This window comes from Equus caballus, chromosome 3 (assembly GCF_041296265.1).
Source record: "Equus caballus isolate H_3958 breed thoroughbred chromosome 3, TB-T2T, whole genome shotgun sequence".
Classification (NCBI taxonomy): Eukaryota; Metazoa; Chordata; class Mammalia; order Perissodactyla; family Equidae; genus Equus; species Equus caballus.
The window spans coordinates 65,288,342-65,311,883 of NC_091686.1; the positions used below are offsets into that span (position 1 = coordinate 65,288,342).

General features: G+C 38.8%; 1 long non-coding RNA gene across 1 annotated transcript in view; it reads left to right on the forward strand.

Moving 5' to 3' along the window:
• The first annotated feature begins 5,214 nt into the window (after positions 1-5,214).
• Positions 5,215-23,542, forward strand: part of LOC138923629 (uncharacterized) — a 66,838-nt gene continuing 48,510 nt past the window's right edge. Inside the window, exon 1 of the long non-coding RNA XR_011437518.1 lies at positions 5,215-5,370. This is a non-coding gene — a long non-coding RNA (uncharacterized lncRNA). The remainder of the gene's footprint in view (positions 5,371-23,542) is intronic.

The window sequence follows — 23,542 nt, forward strand, 5'->3', positions numbered from 1 at the left end:
AAATATGCAAATTTATGATGTCTAAACTGTGAATGGTACCCTCTTAGATGTGGCATCGTGGTGCAGTGCACAACCTGCACAACCATACCTAGTACCTAGTACGTCTTATCAATCTACTTTGATTGTGTGTGAGGGTTAGGTTCAAGCTTTATGTATCTTTGGTGCTTCACACCTAAAGCATGCCTGACATTTTATAAATACGTATCTTCTGTCAATTTCTCCAAATTCCATTTGCCTACCACCGAGTTGCCAGGGTTAACTTTTTAAGCAAAACAACTATAGCAACTAATATATTTTGAGTCTGTCTAATGTTCCTAGCACTGTGCTATCTCATTTAATACTCACAACAACTTTGGAAGCAAGTATTTTTATTATTCTCATTTTATAGGTGAGGAAGTTGAGACTTAGACATATTATGTAACCTGCCGCAAATCTTGCAGCTAGTACAGAGTAGTTGGAGACTGGCACTCAGGTTTGTTTGCTTCCAAAGTACCTGTTGGGCACCCTCTGACTAGTATTTCTGGCAGTGAGATCTCTGGACCACGTGCTCAAAATCACCTAAAGTACTTAAAAGGCAGTGTCCTGGGCCCAGGCTTTACTGGCCCCAAGGGTAAAGCTGGAGCTTCTCAGCATGGGTTACAAGGCTCCTCAAAATTTGGCCTTTGCCTTCCTATCCAGCTTCATCTTGGGCTGGTCCTTCCCACTGGCCCTGTTGCCCCCAACCCAAATGCACGCCTCGCAGATACACGCAGAAGTACTCAGAATATCCTGGGCCCTCCCCTTCAACCTGGAACTCACACAGTCCCTCCCTGGAATAATTCACTTCCACTTCTTCCCACTGGCCCGGTCTGATGAAACTCCTTTCATCCTTCAAGGCTCCCCCTGAAAGCCAGCTTCTCTGAGAAACCTTCCCATTGCCGGTTCCGCCTATTGGCTGCTGCCGCTTCTGAGCTTTTCTGGGAACTTCACAGTTCACACTACTCCACACGTATGGGTAAGTCTGTTAGTTCCTTTTCTCACTTTATTATTGTCGTTTTTCTCACATCTCACTTGCTGTGACCTCAGTGGGGCATTTAGTAAGTCTTAATAAATGTTTTTTGATAAAGTGAAATGCTTTAAAACAGTAATAAAATAATAAAAACCATAATTTAATAATAAACTACGTCTTGTATCTCAGATTATACTAAAAAAAAAACCCCAAAAAACATACACAACCATAAAACATGAAAAAAAAAGTTTTAATAAAGCAGGAAATAGGAAGGCCTAAAAGGTTTTCTCAACTTATAAAGGAAAATTCTGAATATTTTCTTCTAGATGCTAGTATTTACAGTAAATATAGATTCAAGAATATTTACTTGTTTTTGTTGTATTTTTATTATAGAAAACTCAAATATACACAAAAGTAGAGAGAGTGGCACACAGATTCCATGATAACTCTCACCCAGCTCCAAGTTATCAACATTCTGTTGTTCTTTCAAATGATGCCAATTCTGAAACGCTTTATTAATTCCAAAACAGAGAGCTCAAAGCAATTAAGTTTATTTAAAAATACTCTTGCGTGTGAGGTTGCAAAACCAGCCCCGGTTTAAAAAGAGTGACATTAACAGCTACCATCTAGTCATCGGTGCACACCTACAGGCAAGAATTGACACTTTTCCATGCTGAGCATCTCATGGGGAAGAGCAGGAGGGATGTCTCCGAGAGACTGGCCTGGGGGCAGGGCTGATAGTAGCAGCTGGTTGAGAGCTAGATAAGGAGCGATAAATGGGCCAGAAGGTTCTTCAAGGGGAAATGTATATCAAAGGTTTCAACTGGGTCCCCAAATTCACAATGAGCCTTATATTAATACTTTAATCATGTCTTTTGGAAACAGTCCAATTATATTGTTTTGTGAGTGTGTTAAGAATTAATTTGTTTAATATACACATTTAAAATATTCTACAATTTTTGTGACCTTTTTTTTGGCATTTATCAATTTTTTTAAAAAAAGTAGTCTAGAGCCATCCCTGATGGCCTAGTGGTTAAAATTCAGCGTGCTCTGCTTTGGCGGCCAGGTTCAGTTCCCTGGGCACAGGCCCACACCACTCGTCTGTCAGCAGCCATGCTGTGGCAGCGGCTCACAGAGAAGCACTAAGAGGACACACAGCTAGAATATACAACTATGGACTGGGGCTGTGGGGAGGAAAAAAAAGAAAGGAAGTCTGGCAACAGATGTTAGCTCAGGGTGAATCTTTCCCTGCAAAAAAAGAAAACAACCAAAAAACAGTTAAAGAATCAGATTGGATAAGGGGTTAGGTTGAAGATTAAAAAAAAAAGTATTCTGGAAGCCTCAGCACATGGCAGTGGCCTGGGACGCTCTTGACCTCTGAAAGACCCACGGGGATTAGAAGGATTCAGAAAAACTTGCTCTCGTCAGTGTTGTCTCAGGTTTTCTTCACTAGCGGTTCCTGTCTGAAGCTGACGGAAAAATAGCGCCGAGGTTAGAAGTGAGTCTAAAAAGGGCAAAACAACCGAGAAACCATGGGGTGAGGTGGCAGGAAGTATTCTGTCGGAGAGGGAGTAAGAAGGAGAAAACAAGACAGAGATGGGGCAGACATCCTGAGACTAGATTATGAGAAAGAAGAGGCACATTGCGCTCTCAGGGTCCCCCAAAAGAAACCTGGACTTAGCTTTATTTAACCCAAATATTTTCACCTTTCTTAGAAAGGAGAAACCAAGGCACAAAAAGCCAGGATCCTAATCATTAAATTTTTTAAAACTTGAAAGCAAATCCCTAGAGACTCAGAGACAGACACTCACCACAGGACACATGGACAGGGAGAGCCTGAATTCCTGTGTCTTAGGGAAGTAAAACCCCTGGACTTCCCACCTCCCTGTACCCTCGGCAGGCAGCTCTGACAGAGCCCTCTCAGATTCCCAGGAGGGCTTTCCCACCGTCTAGGGCTGCACAGCTTCACCGCAAGAGGGAACAACGAGAGGAATTAAGGGTTTCCTACTAGACATGTGCTAACCCATGAGGGGGAAGCAGCCCCTCGGCAAAGCAAGAAGTAAGAATTGCTGACTAGGTTACCGTTCCTCCCTGGGAACCCAGGGGAGGGCTCTGGAGAGCTGGTGGCGTCCTGGAGAAAGAGTGGCCTTCGTGAAAAGCGCAGGTTCAGCAGGATGCTTAGAATGATTGCTCCTGACCGCCCTAAGTTCTCCTCCAGGAGGGGGAAGGGCGCACAATGAGATGGGTGTGAGCATGTGCTTCACCAGACAGGGAAGGCCCACCGTTGCTGTTGGGTGGAGAAAAAGAACTAGGGTCTGGGAGAGCAGCCAATGGAGAGGGCCCCTGGGGCGGCTTGTTAATGAGCTCATCCATCCACGCACGTTAAATGACAGGCAATCGTGTTGCCCAAGAAGCCAGTCACACAGCTGAAGGTTAGAGAGCTGAAGAATAGCAGCCCTGATGGGTTCCTCCGCCTGCGACTCACTGTGGAGGGTGAGCAGGAGAGGGCAAGCAGACAGACTGAGAGAGACGATCACAGGTGTGGAGAGCAATGACAAACCAGAAATGCATTTCTCAGAAATCTAAAAATAAACTGATTTTGTCACATATAATTATTAATAACATTTCAGAACTTCTTTTGACTTGCGCCTCCTAATTAGTTTGGTTTTAACTGTGCAGGGCTCTTTGTAATGCATAAACACATGGCAGGCTTTTGCAGTCTACCAAGTTTATGTAACAAGCTGCATCCTTTTTGATGTTTATGCATAAAGAGAAGCCACATGGAAATTCAGAGGAGGCATGGAATTCCAAGATTTTAATAAAGGCCAAACACAGGAAAGACTACACTGCTTGTTTGGGATGAATGGTGTTCTTTGCCAACTGCCTGTTAAAGCATCCTGATTCCGACTCAGGAAGGAGGGAAGGATGGGAGGGACGGAGGGGGGAGGAAGCATCTTTAGGGTGCATTTAGTAATGCATTCCTGCTTCCCGCCAGTGGCATCTTTCTTCTTTGGAACTCCATTTTTATCTTTGTTCTCCTTCGAGCCTCTTTTAACATTCTTCAGCTAAGAGGTGGGCAACGAGGCATGACGAAGGTGAGGTATCCAAACTGGGGCCCAGTATGAACCTGGTTTCAAGCAGGCTTTTCCTCAGACCTCATTACCTCTGCTCCAGGCTTAATTCCCAGCTCGCTTCAGGCCACTTCCTCTCCCGTTCCGAGCATGTGAAGGCACAGAGCCAATCTCTGGGCTGGGAGTGGAGCAAAAGGGCCATTTGGTTCTGGCCTCATGTTCATCAGGGGCCTCACATATGGCCTTTTGGGCATCATCTCCTGATGAGCTTACACGTGCACTCATTATGTTAGCGTGTGCGTGTCAAGAGCATTGAATTATTAAAGGATCGTAAACCACAATTAAAATTTTGGTAACTATTTTGGCATGTCTTCATTTAAAAAATATATTCAGAGCTTCAAAATGAAGTGGCCCAGGGCTGTTTCACCTTCTGAGCAGACTTGAGTGCACTGTTATCAAACGCACACAGCAGAGGCCTCTTTCTTTCACACAGCGTCACCCTTGATGAACTGGAGGGTAGATATTCTGCGCGTGAAGCGGCCTCCCTCGCGAAGAAGCGAAGGGGAAGATGCCCGAATCCATCTGGTAGGGGCACCCTTGGTCTCCAGGACGGTTTTTTCTTGTTCTCACAGCAATCTCCTGAGCTGTCTGCGGAGTTCGTGGGTTGGGGCGGAGGTGGGCAGACCCCGAAAGTCGCGCACGCTCGCTCTCTCCCGGCGGCAGCGATGCTCCATCCTCACGGCGCACGGCGCCCCGCGGTGGAGGGTCCGCCCTCCTCTCCCTCCTCCTCAAAGAAGCGCCGCCTGGCAGACGCTTACTGTTAAAAGGAAACGTAATTAACAGCGAATGTTTCCCCTTTGAGATAATGCGAACGCCCTGGGGAAGCTGCCAAATCGGGGGGGGGCGGGGGGGAACTCACAGCTGGGGACTCGGAGGCAGACCGCGCCAGCGGCGGCGACCAGGCCGGCCTGGGATTTCATGTAAATACAGCCCGGGGAGGAAAGGAGGGCAAGTTAGAAAAGCAAGGTTTGAGACCTTGATTAGCCGCGTCTTCACCTTTTGGAATCCTGAGAGTAAGCCGAGGAGAGAGGGGAGGGGGTCAAGGCGGGAGCAGGCGATTGGCTGCTGCCTGAGGAGGGGCACCTGGGGGAGGCTGGGCCCAGCGGAGCGGACGGAGCCCCACGGATCTGACCAGGCACTTAGGATTGACCACCCCATCCCTTGTCAGTGCGGCCCACACAGCCCTCGCTCCGGTGGAGGACAGTCCGAGGGCCGGGGGCCTGCCCAGTGCCAGGCGACAAGGGCACAAAGGTCAGGAACACAGCTGGGCTCTGTGCCCGGGGCTACCCCCAGGCCTGGGAGGAGATGGGCTTTGGGGAGAGAATTACAAAACTGTGGTGGGTGGTAATGTAGACGTTGTAGACGTGCTCACACAGGGCCGTCCGTGCCGGGGAGTTTGTCAATGTTGTTACCATTATTTATTTAATGTTTCTTATTTTTTCGTTTGGAAGGCTGTAAGCACCTGGAGGAGGGCAGGGGCGAACGGTGTCTGTTTTGTTCACTGCTGTGTCCCTCCCACCTAGAGTACTCCTGGCAAATGTAATGAGAGCAGCGTCCATTGACAAAGGGCTTATGATACATAACTATAAATATATAGATGGTGTGTGTGTATGTATATAAGTATACATATATACTTTATATATATAAGTCATCTGATCCTATGGATAACCCTATGAGATATCCCACCACTTTACAGATGATCACACTAACACATGGGATGATGGAGTAGCTTGCATAAGGTCACCTAGTGAATCTGGCTTTGAATATAGGCTATCTGGCTACAAAACCGGTTTTTTGTTTGTTTTTTTAAGATTGGCCCAGAGCTAACATCTGTTGCCAATCTTCCTCTTTTTTGTTTCCTTCTCCCCAAGGCCCCAGTACATAGTTGTATGTCCCAGTTGTAGATCATTCTAGTTCTTCTATGTGGGACCCCTCCTCAGCATGCCTTGATGAGCAGTGTGTAGGTCCATGACCAGGATCCCAACGGGAACCCTGGGCCGCCAAAGCAGAGCACGCGAACTTAACCACTCGGCCGTGGAGGGCCCCCTACAAAACCGGTTTTAATTATAGTTCTGTAAATAGATAGTAGAGATATTTTGAGATGAGAAATTTATTTCCCGGGGAGAGCCTGAAGTCTTCAGATATTGCGGAGCATTCGCTTCCGGACTTGAATGACTAGGAGCCTGAGAGGGCTTTTGGGGGACGACGGGGAATCTTTTATTTTCACTGTTATGTTCTTGAGGCGGTTGAAAGCAGGGCATCCTAAAAGTCTGGCTGGTGTTTTGTGTTTGCCTCGGTTCCACAGGGGTTGGGCCGATTGCCCGTCTGAATTCTGGAGCAGGTGGCACAGGCACGGTTGCTCATGGTGCGGAGAGGCTGTGAGTGAACAGAAAGGGGGAAACTGAGCTCTAGTATCTTTTTTTTTTTAAATTTCTTTTATTTTTTTTAAGATTTTTTATTTTTTTTCCCCAAAGCCCCCCCTGGTACGTAGTTGGTTGTATATTCTTCGTTGTGGGTCCTTCTAGTTGTGGCATGTGGGACGCTGCCTCAGCGTGACTTGACGAGCAGTGCCATGTCCCGCCAGGATTCGAACTGACGAAACACTGGGCCGCCTGCAGCAGAGCGCGCGAACTTAACCACTCGGCCACGGGGCCAGCCCGGGAGCTCTCGTATCTTTGTAAAGAGATTCCGTGAGAAAGTGAAGACATGGGGCCGCATTCAGTTGAACAAATGTGAATGGATTGAAGTTTATTTTTGCCATCGTGGGTTGTCTACATTTTCCCCCCTAGATCTTTCTACTCTGTTAGATACCTAACTGCCTTCTTCCTCTCGGTCTAGATCTGTACTTGGAAAAAGAAGTGTAACTCATTCAGACTAAGGCGCAAGTGACTAATAACATTTATATGAACAAGCACGTAATGAGATCACCCTGCACCTTGATAGGTAGTTGGAGAGACAGAATGGATAGATCAGTGATAAAACACTAATAGTAAGATAGTAGTAGTAGAATCTACATAGTATATGTGTTTTCACTGTAAAATTCTTTATTTTTGTTCTATGTTTGAAAATTTTCAAGGCCTTGTTTCCTATATGGGAAAGAGGAGTAGGGAGTATGGGTACAAAATGGAATAAGATAAATCTTAGTCCCTGAAGAGCTTTTAGTCGTTAGAGGAATAAAGCACATATATGAATAACGGGTGCTAAATCTGGGATAGCATTTTGAGATGGTAAGTCAACGGTCTTTTTCCTCTGTTCTTTTCCTCCCCCCATCTAAGGCAAGGGATGTGGCTGACTGGGGAGACCAGAAGGAGGCTGCAACTCTGTTCGGGTTTTGTCGTGGGAAAAGGACATGTCCTAGGACAGGCAATCCCTAGGACAAGCAGAGGAGGAGTGTTGGTTCCTAACCCCCTAGATTAAACAAACATTCTGGAAACACAGGGGCTCTGCTGGTCTGTGTTAAGAAGTAGCAAGTGATTTCTCATTGTAGTTTTGATTTGCATTTCCCTAATAATTAGTGATGTTGAACATCTTTTTATGTTCCTGTCGGCCATCTGTATGTCCTCTTTGAAAAAAATGTTTGTTCAGATCTTTTGCCTATTTTTTATTCGAGTTGTTTGTTTTTTATGTTATTGAGTTGTATGAATTCTGTATATGTTTTGGATATTAACCCCTTATCAGATATATGGTTTGCAAATATCTTCTCCCATTTGGTAGGTTGTCTTTTCATTTTGTTGATGGTTTCCTTTGCTGTACAGAAGCTTTTAGTTTGATGTGGTCCCATTTGTTTATTTTTCTTTTGTTTTTCTTGCCTGAGAAGACGTGGTATTCAAAAAGATACTGATAAGACATGTTGAAGAGCATACTGCCTGTGTTACTATGGAAAAAAGTATGGAAATTCCTCAAAAAATTAAGAATAGAACTACCATATGATCCAGCTATTCCACTGCTGTGTATTTATTCAAAGAACACAAAAACACTAATTGGAAAAGGTATTTGCACACCTATGTTCATTGCAGCATTATTCACAATAACCAAGACTTGGAAACAACATAAGTGCCCATCAAGGAATGAATGGATAAAGAAGATATGATGTATATAAACAATGGAATACTACTCAGCCATAAAAAGATGAAATCTTGCCATTTGCAACAACATGGATGGACCTTGAGGGTATTATGCTAAGCAAAATAAGGCAGATGGAGAAAGGCAAATATTGTATGATTTCACTTATATATCAAAGATAAAAACAACAACAAACAAACACATAGATATAGAGATTAGATTGGTGGTTACCAAAGGGGGAAAGGGGGAAGGTGAAAGGAGTAAAAGCGCACATATGTACACTGACCGATGGTAATTAGCTTTTGGGTGGTCAACATGATGTAGTCTACACAGAAATTGAAATATAATGATGTACACCTGAAATTTATATGTTATAAACCAATGTTACCTCCATAAAAAAATAATAATAACCACTATAAAGCACTAAAAAGAAAAAGCAGTAAGTGCTCAGATTAGAAATGGCTGTGTGTGGTTTAGGAGAGGACAACCACCCTCTCCTAATTTATTAACCAAATCAGGACACACCTGACAGTGAAAGGGGGCGCTATTGATAGTTACGCTGGCACAATAGGCATAGGCCAGGACTGTCCCAGGTGAACTGGGATATGTAAACTGGGAACAGAGGCTGCCTCCGAAAAGATCTGAATGCTCCAAATAGGGCACAGAAGCATTAAGCCACTGGGCCTGAAGAGGCCATATAAATAGGACTGATGGATGGATGTCCCAGTGATAACCTGGGTGACAATTACTTGATGGTGCCCTCCCCTTGCCCCCAGGCCTTAGCACTGCCTAAGCCCCTGGAACTCTGGCACAGCTCAGAGTGATGCTGAGGGAGGGGAGTGGGCCTGGAAGCCATCAAGATAAAATGAATATTACTCATCTATTCATTAAACCTGGAAAGGTAAAAAGAGAGAAGGAACAAATAAATAGTAACAAACTATAAGCTTCACAAAAACAAAGATCGTGTCTGTTTTGTTCAACACCTTCTAGCAGAAGCATTTCAAAGTAAGACAACTATTTGTTGACTGAATGAATGAGTGAACGAGATAAATCTGTGCCCTGGGAAGAATGGTAGCACTAATAACAAAAATAGAGAAAGGAAGTGAAATGAGTTTAGGAGGGAAGATAGTTTTGGTTTTGAACATACTGGCTTTGAGGTGGCAGCCGTATAGTTCCGAGTTCTATGTGTGAATAAACTGGCTGTCTTCAAATGCAGCTGTAAGACAGAGGGCAGTGCTGGGCGTGGGAGCCAGAGGCATGCTGGTAGTGATTGTCATGGAATGAAGGCGATCACTTAGGGAGAAAACAGTAATACAGAGCGCTGGGGACGTTCAGGGAAAAGAAGGCAAACGAGACGACAAGGAATGATCAAGCTATCTGAATTTCAACAAGGGTCAAAGTCTATGTTAAAAGAATGCCTCTCTAAGGATGGAATTTAACTCACAGGCAAGGTGGGATGGGAGGGAGCAGGTAAATCTTATCCACTGAAGCAGGCTGTTAATTGTCCCCAGTAACTATTTTTAATTCCTCTGTTTAGTAATAGAGGACCTTGCCCTCACTGAGTTTTTTTTTCCCTAACAATTTATTTTGAAAATTTTCAAACATGCAACAAAAATAAAAGAATTTTACAGCAAAAACATATACCAACTACCTGGATTCTACCAGTAACATTTCACTATTTTTGTATTGTCACTAATCTAGCCATTCTATCTATCCCCTTACCTCTCTATCAATCCATTTAAATTTTTGATGCATTTCAGACACCCCGTAAATTCTTTAGCATGTCTGTTGTTAACTAGAGTTCAATATTTATTTCGTTTTTTTCTTTTGATGTAAAATTTAAATGCAGTGAAATGCACAAATCTTGAGTATATGCACTGTTTCCACCTAATATTTTACTATAAACATTTTCCAAATCTGCAGCAAAGTTGAAAGAATTTTATAATGATCCCTTGTATATTCACCACCTAGATTTTGCCATTAAGGTTTTCTTTACTTTATCACAATCTACCCATTAATCTGTTTCTCTGTCTATCCATGAATCTACCTAATTTTTGAGGTGTTTCAAATACTTTCTTTCTTCCCAATACTTCAACATACATATCATAAATAAGAGAGAGATACATGTTTACAGTTTTCTATCTTTTCATATAAAGTTTACATGTAGTAAAATGCACAAATCTTAAGTGTGTATTTGCTGAATTTTAACAAATGCATATGCCTGTGTAACTCAGACTCCTATCAAGGTGTATAACAAGACCGTCACCCCAGAGAGCTCCCCATGCTCCTTCCCACGCAGCCGCTGTTCCTGCCTGTGCCAGGGACAATCACAGTTTCCATTTTTTTCCACCATACATTTGATTTGCAAATGGAATCACACAGTAGGTACTCTTGTGAAAGGCTGCTATCACACAGCATATTTTTGAGATGCATTCCCGTTGTTGCTTGTATCAGTAGTTCATGTCTTCTATTACTGAGTATTGTTCCGTTGTATGAATACACCAACTTGTTTGTTCTCCTATTGGTGGGCATCTGGGCTGTGTCCAGTTTGGGGTTATAATGAGTAAAGCTGTTATGGACATTCTTATACGTCTTTTTGTGGGCCTATGTTTTCATGTCTTGTGGGTAAATACCTATGATTGGAATTGCTGGGACAAAGGGTAGATATATGTTTAGTTTTAGAAGAAACTGCCAAGTATTTCTCCTAAAGTGGTTATATATTTCACACTCCCATCAACAGCGTGTTAGAGTTCTGGTTGCTCTGTATACTTCTCAACATTTGGAATTGTCAGTCTTTCTAATTTTAGCCCTTCTGGTGCAAGTGTAGTGATCACTTGTGGTGGTTTAAATTTGCGTTTCCCTGATTAACGATGGTGAGCACTTTTTCATATGAAAACGTGTGTATATTCTTTGGTGAAGTATTTGTTCAAATCTTTCGCCCGTTTAAAAAATTAGTTGTTTGGGGCTGGCCCAGTGGCACAGTGGTTAAGTTAGCACATTCTGCCTCTCGGCGGCCTGGGGTTTGCTGGTTTGGATCCCGGGTGTGGACATGGCACCGCTTGGCAAAAGCCATGCTGTGGTAGGCATCCCACGTATAAAGTAGAGGAAGATGGGCATGGATGTTAGCTCAGGGCCAGTCTTCCTCAACAAAAAGAGGAGGACTGGCAGTAGTTAGCTCAAGGCTAATCTTCCTCCAAAAAAAAAAAATTAGTTGTTTGTCTTTTTTTCATGTTGTAGAGTTTCTTATATTTTCTGGATACTAGTCCTTTGTTAGACATATGATTTGCGAATATTTTCTTCCAAGCTGTGGCTTGCATATTCGTTATCTTAATGATAGTTTGTGATGAGCAGAAGTTTTTAATTTTGATGAAGTTAAATTTTTGTTTATTGCTTTTTATGACCAGTTTCATGAAACTTTGCATACCCCCATGTCACAAAGATACTCTCTTATGTTTTCCTCTAAAAACTTTATGATTTTAGCTTTTATAGTTTTTGTTTGTTTTGTTGAGGAGGAGTCCTGAGCTGACATCTGTGCCAGTCTTCCCCTCTTTTGTATGTGGGACACCACCACAGCATGGCTGCTGATGAGTGATTTAGGTCCTCCACACCTAGGAACCAAACCCCGGACCATCGAAGTGGAGCATGCAAACTTAACCACTAGGCCACAGGGTCAGCCCCCTAGCTTTTATGTTTAGATCTATGATGCATTTAAAATTAACTGTGTATGGTAGAGAACAAGGGGCCAGATTCGTTTTTGCAAATATGGACATTCGGTATTACAGCATTATTTGTTGAAAGAACTTTTTCCCTTATTTAATTGTTTTAATGCCTCCCCCCAGCCCAAATAACAGTATAAGTGCCAGCCTATTTCTGGGCTCTGTTCTGTTCCATAGCTCTATTTGTTGATCCTTAAGCTAGGACCACACTTTCTTGATTAGTCTAATTTTATAGTAAATCTTGAAGTCAAGTACTATAAGTACTCCAAATTTCTTATTATTTTCCAAAATGCTTTAGGTATTCTAGATTCTTTAAATTTCCATATAAATTTTAGAACAAGTTTGTCAATTAAAAAAAACATCTCTGGGGATTATAATTGTATTACATTGAATTTATCATCAGTTTGGGGAGAATTGACATCTTTTCATTTATTTAAACTTCTTTAATTGTCTCAATAGTGTTTTATAGTTATAAGTATAGAGGTCTTGCATGTCTTTGGCTATGTTTATTCCCAAATATTTTGTATTTTTACACAATTATAAATTATAAGTTCAATTTTATTTTTTTAAAAAAATTGAGATATAATTGACATGTAACATTGTATAAGTTTAAGTTGTACAACACAACACGTTCATTTGATACACTTATATATTGCGATAGAATTGCCATTGTAGTGTTAGCAAACACCTCTGTCATGTCACATAATCATCATTTCTTTTTTGTGGCACGAATAATTACGATCTAGTCTCTTAGCAAGTTTGGTGTTTATAATACAGTACTGTTGTCTATAATCGCTATCCTGTGCATTAGATCTCCAGGACTTATTTATCTACTATGTAGTTCTAGTTTAATTTTCAATTGTTCACTGCTAATATTTGAGAATATAAGTTTTTGAATATTTACCATGTATTCTGAAACCCTGTTAAATTCATTTATTAGTTCTAACAATTAGTTCTAGTCATTAGTAGATTGCTTAGGTTTTCTTTTTTGGTAAGAAATTTTGTCATATGCAATAGAGATAGTTCTACTTCTTCCTTTGCAAACTTTAGCCTTTTGTGTCTTCATTTTACCTTATGGCAAAGTCTAGGAGCTCCAGTACCATCTAAAATAGAGGTGGTTACAGTGGATATCCTTGCCTTGATCCCACGTTAGGAGGGAAAGTTCAATTTTTCACCATGAGCTATGATGTTAATTGTAGATATTTGGGTGAATTGTATTTTTCAAGGAAGTGCCCATTTCATCTATATTGTTGAATTTTTTTGGTGTAACGTTCATAATATTCTCTTATTATTCTTTTAATATTTATAGGATCTGTAGAGTCTTCCTGACATAGGTAATTTGTGTTCTCACTTTTTTTCTGGATTAGATTAGCTAGGGATTTATCAATTTGGTTGCCACTTGCCTTGTTAATTTTCTCATTTGTTTGTCTGTGTTGTTGATTTCTACTTTTGCCTTTATCATTTCCTTACGTTTCCTTACTTTTGGTATATGTTGCTCTTTCTTTAGCTCTTTAAAGTGGAAACTGAGGTGTTGATTTTAGACCATTTTTCTTTTCTAATAAAAGCATTTAAAGCTGTAAATTTTCTTCTAGTCACTTCTTTCGATATATCGCAATTTTGATATGTTTCACTATCATTCAGTTTAAAATATCTTCTAATTTTCCTTATGATTTCTTTTTTTGACCCAGGTATAATATAATTTCCAAATGTTTGGGGTTTTCCTAAGTATCTTATTGTTATTAATTTCTAATTTAATTCCATTGTCAAAGAACATAATCTGTATGGTTTTAATCCTTTTAATTTTAATGAGACTTGTTTTATGGCCATCCATATAGTCTATCTTGGTGTGTATAATATGTGTAATTGAAAAATTGTGTTCTTCTATTGTTAGCTGTAATTTTCTGTAAATATCAGTTAGGTCCAGGTGGTTGATAGTGTTCAAATTATGTATGTCCTTGATGAGATGTTTTTTGTCTAACTTTTCTGTCATTTGATGAGGGAGAAATGTTATGATCATGAATTTGTGTTGTTCTCTCTTAAATTTGTTCAATTTGCTTTGTGTGTATTGCAGTTCTCTTTATTAGGTACATACATATTTACGATTGTTCTATCTTGCTGATGAATGGACACGTTCGTCTTTCTGAAACGTCTCTCTTTATCTGTGGGAAGACTTTTCATCTGGAAGTCTATTTCATCTGATACTAATACAGCTGCTCTAGCTTTATGATTAGTTTGCATGGTTTCTCTTTTCTCATCTAATTACTTTCAATCTATTGGTTTCTTTATATATTTAAATATGTCTTGTAGAAGACATATAGTTGGCTCTTGCTTTTTTATAATTTACTTGGATAGTTTCTGCCTTTAAATTGGAGTATTTTGGCCATTAAAATATATCGTAATTATTCACAGGTTTGAGTTATAGGGCCACCATGTTATTGGTTTTCTCATGGTCTCCTCTGTTCTTTGTTTCGCTGTCCTTCCTTTCCTGCCTTCTTTTGGATTATGGAGTATTTTAAAAAGTTCTACTTTAACTTCAGAATTGACTGTGTAGTTATAGCTTTTTGCATTTTTTAATTGATAGTCTAGGGATTACAATGCTGTGTAATTTATTAAATCTTTATTATTTTTTTTCTGTTCTTCAATTTGGATAATTATTGATTTATTTTCAAGTTCACTGACTCTTTCCTTCATCATCTGTTTTGCTTTTAAATCCATTCAGTATATTTTTCATTTCAGATACTGTATTTTTTAGTTTTATAATTTTCATTTGTTTCCTTTTAATGTTTGTTTCTATTTATCTGCTGAAATTTCCTATATTTTTGCTCATTAAGAGCCTTTATTAATGAACATTTTCCTTTACCTCACTGAGCATAGATATAATAATATAGAATATAAATTATATATTATATTATTATAATATATACTATATATTATGTTATATTATTATATATAATAATAATATGATAGTTTAAAATCTTTTTGTGCTAATTCTAACCTCTGGGTTATCTCAGGGTTGGTCTTTGCTGATTGTCTTTTCTCTTGAGATTGGGTCACAAATTCCTGCTTCCTGTGTCAAGTATGTCGAGTAATTTTAGACTGTAACCTGGATGGTGTGACTGTCATACCCTGGAAACTCTGTATTCTGTTATATATTTCTGCAAAGAGTGTGGATATTTTTGTTTTGACAAGGAATTAATGTAGTTGGAATCAAATTTTAAGCACCATCTTTTGGGCAACAGCTCAAATCTTAGTTTAGTTATTATTATATCTTTACTTTTATTTATTTGTTTTTAAGAGGAGCCAGGAGTGATTTTAATGCGTGAAAAAATACGGCATTTCATATCAGTGGTAAAGAGGTAAATTATTCAAGTACTATAGGGTATCAGGCTAATCGTTTGAAAGCAAACAAAAGTAGATCCTTACTTCACACCAAATATTGTCAACTAATATGGGAGCAGTGATCCATGAATAATATAAATTAACCCAACAAAATTTATGTCACTCATGATAAAAAGGGAGGTATACTGACAATATGTCAGTTTCAAAGTTTAATTTCTTAGGTCAATTATGTAACAATTCAAGGAAGCATACACATTTGTTTCAAGTTGATTTCTAATGCTCAAACTATTTATATTAAAATTTACAGAAAGTAAGATAAAACTTACAGAAAGTAAGGCAGAAACTATCCAAGTAAATTATAAAAAAGCAAGAGCCAACTATATGTCTTCTACAAGACATATTTAAATATATAAAGAAACCAATAGATTGAAAGTAATTAGATGAGAAAAGAGAAACCATGCAAACTAATCATAAAGTAAGATAAACCTCCATATCACTACCTCAAAATAAATGATTTACCTAAAGTCCATATCTCAGTTGCATGACTCCTACAAAAGTGGAACTTTGTGTCTTCAGTTATTACTAACAGGGCATCCTAAGTCAACGGGCTTAAAAATAAATTTAGTCTTTCACAAAAGAAATAGTCGAGAAGTGGAATGGCTAGGTTGGTTGGTTCAGTGACTCAGTAACATCATTTAGGTACAGGTTATTCCAATCTTTCTGCTCTTAAATTATAATTCATTTTTGAAAAACATAATCAGGTGTCACATCCAGACAAGGAGATGTTCAGCAAAAGATAAGATTCCACTTCACTCTGTATGATTCCTTGAATCTTTGAAGAAACCTTTTCCAAAAATAACCTGTCAAATATCTCCTTTTTTTAATCTGTCTAGAATTGGGTCTCATGACCACTCCAGACCAACTGCTGGCACTGAGAAAGGGCTTATCATTAATGATTGAAACTAATCAGGATTTATCCCTTGTCCTGTGAGGAGGAATTGATACCCAAACTCTGCCAGCAAACAGTGAGGAGGGAATGACTAGAGTAGTCTCTCAGCAATATCTGCCATGAACCCGTATTAATATGTTCTAAATTCACTCAGTAATAGGAAAGAGTAGAGTTTAATGTTTAAAGCCACTATCATATCAAATAAAAATACAGATAATTCGTAAGTTACAAGGTATTTGTGTTCTGCACACTTACACTTATGTAGGCACCCAAATAAAATAGTAGATGAAAAAAATTAGATAAAAATAGGGGTATTTTAAGTACATTTTTTAACTGTAATGAGTACTACAGCTGTTTCTCACTATAGGAGACCTCTGGCATTAACAATTTAAAATTACCTATGCAGAGTTTTCTATTTTATGCATAAATTTCTGATTCTTTCGCTGACAGATCCCACTGAAAACATTATTAAAAACATTGGCTTGGGGCTGCCTGGTGGTGCAGAGGTTAAGGTCACATGCTCCTGCATTGGCGGCCTGGGATTTGCTGGCCAGATCCCAGGCAATGACATGTGTGCCGCTTATCAAGCCAAGCTGTGGCAGCATCCCACATAAAATAGAGGAAGACGGGCACAGATGTTAGCTCAGGGCCAATTTTCCTAAAAAAAAAAAAAATTGGCTTTTTTTTTCTATAGACATAATTGACATTTAACATTGTATTAGATTTAGGTGTATAACACAATGATTTGATACAGGTGTATATTGCAAAATGATTTCCTCAACAGGTTTAGTTAACATTCATTACCACACAGTTACAATTTTTTTTCTTGTGATGAGAACTTTTAAGATCTACTGTCTTAGCAACATTCAAATGTACAATACTGTGCTGTTAATTGAAGTCACCATGGTGTACATTACATCCCCCGGACTTATTCATCTTATAACTGGAAGTTTGTACCTTTTGACCACCTTCACCCATTTCACCACCCCCACATTCACCCATTCATCCATTGATGGACACTTGGGTTGTTTTCATGTCTTGGCTATTGTAAATAATGCTACAATGAACATGGAAGTTCTGATATCTTTTCAAGATAGTGATTTTGTTTTCTTCTGATGGATACCCAGAAGTGGAATTGAAGAATCATATGGTAGTTCTATTTTTAACTTTTTGAGGAACCTCCATACGTTCTCCATAGTGGCTGCACTAATTTACATTCCCACCAATATTGCACAAGGGTTCCCTTTCTCCACATCCTTGCCAACACTTTTTATCTCTTGTCTTTTTGGTAGTATCTATTCTAACAGGTATGAGATGATATCTCGTTGTGGTTCTGATTTGCATTTATTTGATGATTAGTGATGTTGAGGACTTTTTCATGTAACTGTTGGCCATCTGTATGTCTTTGGAAAAATGTCTATTCAGTTCCTCTGTGTATTTTATAATTGGATTGTTTGTGGTTTTTTGCTATTGAGTTGTATTAGTTCTTTATATATTTTGCATATTATCCCCTTATCAGATTTGTGGTTTGCAAATATTTTCTCCCATTCTGTAGGTTGCCTTTTCATTTTGTTGATGGTTTTCTTTGCTGTACAGAAGCTTTTAGTTTGAGGCACTTCCACTTGTTTATTTTTGCTTTTTGTGTCAAATCCAAAAAATCATTGCTGAGACCTATGTCAAGGAGCTTACCAGCTATGTTTTCTTGTAGGAGTTTTATGGTTTCATGTCTTACGTTCAAGTCTTTAGTCCATTTTGAGTTGGTTTTTGTGTATGGTGTAAGATAGGGGTCCAGTTTCCTTTTGCATGTGGCTGTCCACTTTTCCCAACATCATTTATTAAATAGACTATCATTTCCTCATTGTATACTCCTGGCTTCTTTGTCCAAAATTAATTTTGACCATATATATGGGGGTTTATTTCTAGAGCTATCTGTTCCACTGATGTATGTGTCTGTTTTTACGCCAGTACCATACTGTTTTGATTACTATAGCTTTGTAACATAGTTTGAAAACAGGAAGGTTTGTTCTTCTCAAAATTGCTTTGGCTATTTGGGGTTTTTTTTGGTTCCATGCAAATTTTAGGATTGTTTATTCTATTTCTGTGAAAAATGCTGTTGGAGTTTCGATAGGCATTGTGTTGAAACTATAGATTGCTTTGGGTAGTATGAACATTTTAACAGTCATGTATTTAGCAGTCATGTATTGCTTAGTGATGGGGATATGTTCTGAGAAATGCATTGTTAGGCAATTTCCTCATTGTGAACATAATAGAGTGTACTTACACAGACTTAGATGGTATAGACTACTACACACCTGGGCTATATGGTACTAGTCTTGTGGTACCACCATCATATGCAGTCCATCATTGGCTGAAACATTGTCACGCAACACATGACTATACTAATTCTTCCAATCCATGAGCATGGAATATCTTACCCTTTTTTTGTGGCTTCTTCAATTTCTTTCATCAATGTCTTACAGTTTTCAGTGTACAGGTCTTTCATCTCTTTGGTTAAATTTATTGCTAGGTATTTTATTCTTTTTGATGCAATTTGTAAATGGAATTGTTTAATTTAATTTTTCTTAATTTTCCTTTCTGATAATTTGTTATTACTCTATAGAAATGTAACAGATTTTTGTATATTGACTATATATCCTGTGACTTAACTGAATTTGTTTATTAGTTCTACCAGTTTTTTGATGGAATCTTTAGGGTTTTCTATATATAATATCATGTCATCTGCAAACAGGGAGCATTTTACTTCTTCCTTTCTGATCTGGATGTCTTTTATTTCTGTTTCCTGCCTAATTGCTCTGGCCAGGACTTACTTATTTATGTTGAATAAAAATGGCAAGACTGGGCATCCTTGTTTTGTTCCTGATCTTAGAAGAAAAACTTTTAGCTTTTTACCATTGAGTATGATGTTAGCTGTGGGTTTGCCATATATGGCCTTTATTATATTGAGGTATGTTCCCTCTATATCCACTTTCTTGAGAGTTTTTATCATAAATGGATGTTGAATTTTGTCAAATGCTTTTTCTACATCTGTTGAGATGACCATATGATTTTTATCCTTTATTTTGTTAATATAGTGTATCACATTGATTAATTTATGGATGTTGAACCATCCTTACATTCTTGGTACAAATTCCACTTGATCATGGTGTATGGTCCTTTTAATATATTGTTGAATTTGGTTTGCTAATATTTTATTGAGAATTTTTGTTTGCATCTGTGTTCATCAGGGATATTGGCCTATAATTTTCTTTGTGGTGTCCTTTTCAATTTTGGTATCAAGGTAATGCTAGCCCTGTAAAATGAGTTTGGAAATGTTCCTTTCTCTTCTATTTTTTGAAGACTTTGAGAAGGATTGATATTCTTCTTTAAATGTTTGGTAGAATTCACCTGTGAAGCTGTCTGGGCCTGGCCTTTTGTTTGATGGGTAGTTTATGATTACAGATTCAATCTCCTTACTAGTAATTGGTCTGTTCAGATTTTCTATTTCTTCATAGAAATAGGCTTGGTAGGTTGTATGTTTCTAGGAAGATATCCATTTCTTCTAACATGTCCAATTTGTTGGTATATAATTGTTCATTGTAGTCTCTTATGATCCTTTGTATTTCTGTGCTATGAGTTGTAATGTCTCCTCTTTCATTTCTAATTTTATTTGTTTGAGTCCTCTCTCTTTTTCTTGGTAGTCTAGCTAAAGGTCTGTCTATTTTGTTTATATTTTTAAAAACCCAGCTCTTAGTTTCATTGATCTTTTCTGTTATCTTTTTAGTCTCCATTTCATTTATTTCTATTCTGATCTTTGTTACTTTTTCCCTTCTGCTAACTTTGGGCTTCGTTTGTTGTTCTTTTTTTATTTTTTTAAAGATTTTATTTTTTTTCCTTTTTCTCCGCAAAGCCCCCAGGTACATAGTTGTATATTCTTCGTTGTGGGTCCTTCTAGTTGTGGCATGTGGGACACTGCCTCAGTGTGGTTTGATGAGCAGTGCCACGTCCGCATCCAGGATTCGAACCAACAAAACACAGGGCTGCTTGCAGCGGAGCACGTGAACTTAACCACTCAGCCACGGGGCCAGCCCCTGTTGTTCTTTTTCTAGTTCCTTGAGGTGAAAAGTTAGGTTGTTTTTTTGAGATTTTTCTTGTTTCTTGAGGTAGGCATTTATTGCTATGAACTTCCCTTGTAGCACTGCTTTTGTTGCATCCTTAAGTTTTGGTATGTTGTTTTCCATTTTCCTTTGTTTCAAGATATCTTTTGATTTCTTATTTGATGCATTGGTTGTTCAGTAGCATGTTGTTTAATATCCACATATTTGTGAATTTTCCAGGGTTTGTTTTGTAATTGCTTTCTGGTTTCATACATTTTGGTCAGAAATGATGCTAGATATGATTTCAGCCTTTTAAAATTTATTAACACCTCTTTTGTGGCCTAATATGTGATCTATCCTGGAAAATGTTCCATGTGTTCTTGACAAGAATGTGTATTCTGTTGCTTTTGGATATGATGTTCTGTGTATGTTAAGTCCATCTGGTCTAATATGTCATTTAAAGCCAATGTTTCCTTATTGATTTTCTGTCTGGATGATCTATCTGTTGATGAAAGTAGGGTATTGAAGTTCCCTACTATTATTATATTGCTGTCTATTTCTCCCTGTAAGTCTGTTAACATTTGCTTTACATATTTAAGTGCTCTTATGTTCAATGCATAAATATTTACAAATGTTATATCTTTTTTGGGTTGATCCCTTTATCATTATAGAACGACCTTCTTTGTCTCTTATTACAGTCTTTGTCTTAAAGTCTATTTTGTTTTATATAAGTATAGCTACCCTAGCTTTATTTTTGGTTCCATTTGCATAGGATATCTTTTTCCATCCCTTCACTTTCAGTCTGTGTATATCCTTAAAGCTGAAGTGAGTCTCTTTTAGGCAGCATGTAGTTGGGTCTTGTTTTTAAATCTATTCAGTCACTCTGTGTCTTTTGATTGGAGAATTTAGTCCACTTATATTTAAAGTAGTTATTGATAAGTAGGGACTTATTATTGCCATTTTTTTAATGGTTTTCTGGCTGTTTTGTAATTTGTTCCTTTCTTTTTCTCTTGCTCTCTTTCTTTGTGATTTGATGATTTTTTTGTCTTGCTATACTTAGATTTCTTTGTCTTTTGTATAGCCACTGCAGATTTTTGCTTTGTGGTTACCATGAGGCTTATATAAAATATTTGAGTTATAATAGTCTATTTTGAGTTGATAACAACATAAGATCAAATGCACTCTAAAGCCTTAGAATTTTACTCTCCCCCCCACTATGTTTTATGTTTTTGATGTCACAATTTATATCTTTTTATCTTGTCTCTCCACTAACAAATTCTTGTAGTTATGGTTATTTTCACTACTTTGTCTTTTAACCTTCATACTAGATTTATAAGTGATTAACGCATCACCATTATAACATTATATTATTCTGAATTTGACTATATATTTACCAGTGAGATTTATACTTTCACAAGTTTTCCTGTTACTAATTAGTGCCCTTTTGTTTCAACTTAAAGAAGTCCCTTTAACATTTCTTGTAAGTCGGGTTTAGTGATGATGAACTCCTTTAGCTTTTGCTTGTCTGGGAAACTCCTTATCTCCCCTTCAATTCTGAAGGACAACTTTGCTGGGTAGAGTATTCTTAGTTGACAGTTTTTTCTTTTAGCACTTTGAATATATCATGTCATTTTCTTCTAGCCTGCAAAGTTACTGCTGAAAAATATGCTAATAGTCTTATGGGGGTTCCCTTGTATGAAACAAGTTGTTTTTCTCTTGCTGCTCTTAAGAGTCTCTCCTTGTCATTAAATTTTGACACTTTAAGTATAATATGTCATGGTGTGGGTCTCTTGGGGTTCTTCTTATTTGGAACTCTGTAGTCTTCCTACATTTGAATGTCTGTTCCCTTCTCCAGGTTAGGGAACTTTTTCAGCCATTATTTCTTCAAAATCTTTCCTGCCACTTTCTCTCTCTCTTCTCCTTCTGGGACCCCTAAAATGTGAATATTGCTTTGCTTCATGTCCCATAAGTCCCTTAAGCTATTTTCACTCTTTTTTCTTTTGGCTCCTTTGGATGAATTCCACTGCCCTGTTTTTGAGTTCACTGATTCTTTCTTCCACTTTATCCATTCTGCTGTTGGACTCCTCTATTGAATTCTTCAATTCAGTTATTGTATTCTCAGCTCTGTGATTTCTGTTTCATATTTTCTTGTATTTGTCTATCTCTTCTTTGAAATTCTCACTTTGTCATGCATTGTTCTCCTGACCTTGGTGAGCATCAATATGATGATTAATTTGAACTCTTTATTGGGCAAATCACTTATCTTTGTTTCATTAAGGTCTTTTTCTGCGTTTTAACTTTTTCTTTCAGTTGGAACATATTCCTCTGTTACTTCATTTTCAACTCCTTGTGTTTGTTTCTGGCATTAGAGAAAACAGACACTTCTCCTACTCTGGAAGGAGTGGCCTTGTGTAGGAGATGAAACTCAAAATTCAACCTTGCCCTATGTCTTGGTTTTCTCTCAAACCCTTGTGATTGTACAGCAGCTTTCTTTGTCCTTAGTGGCTCCCAGCATTTGAGGGTGTGCCAAGACCGGTCAGTGTCCCAAAAGGGAGGATCTCGATCAGCACCTAGATGCAGGATGATGGGAAGCCAGACCCTCCGGCAGCAGCTTTTGAAGTATGCAAAAATTCCTCTATCAGGGGAAGACTGGAAGATGGGCATTTCTATCTGTTCCATCTGCATTAAGCCCTGGGGTGGTAACCAGTTAAGAACTGTTTCTTTTTTGCCACCATCCTGTTGAACCTGTGAACACCAGTCCTGTTGGCTACCAGAGCCAGACTATCCAGGGAGGTGTCCCAGAAAAGCTGCGGCACCAGGTGCATGCACAAGCTCCTTTCACAGAGACACCGGTGACTTGAGGTGGGGCAGAGAGGATGCAAAGATAGCACCTGCTGGCCTCCTTGGTCTCTGGACAGGATTGCAGTTGGGTCCTACATGTATGTTAAATTGGAAGCCTGTCCCTTAGGCTGCAGCTTTTAAGATCTGCAGATAGGCCTTTTTCACAGAAAGACTGGGCGTTTCATTCTGCTGTCTCTGTGCTGTGCCCTGGGAAGATAGCTACAGTGAGTCTGTGTGAGCTTATTAGGAACTGTTTCTTAGTTTGCTATAGCCTTGTGGGTCTTGTGGATACAAAGCCTGTTGGTTTTCAGAACTAGATGTTTTGGGCAGCCTCTCTCAGGTGGAAGTCTTAAAAGTTGGGGCACCAGATGTGCATTCCAAACACTTCACTCCTCAGGGAGAAGCTGGGAGTTGTGAGTTCC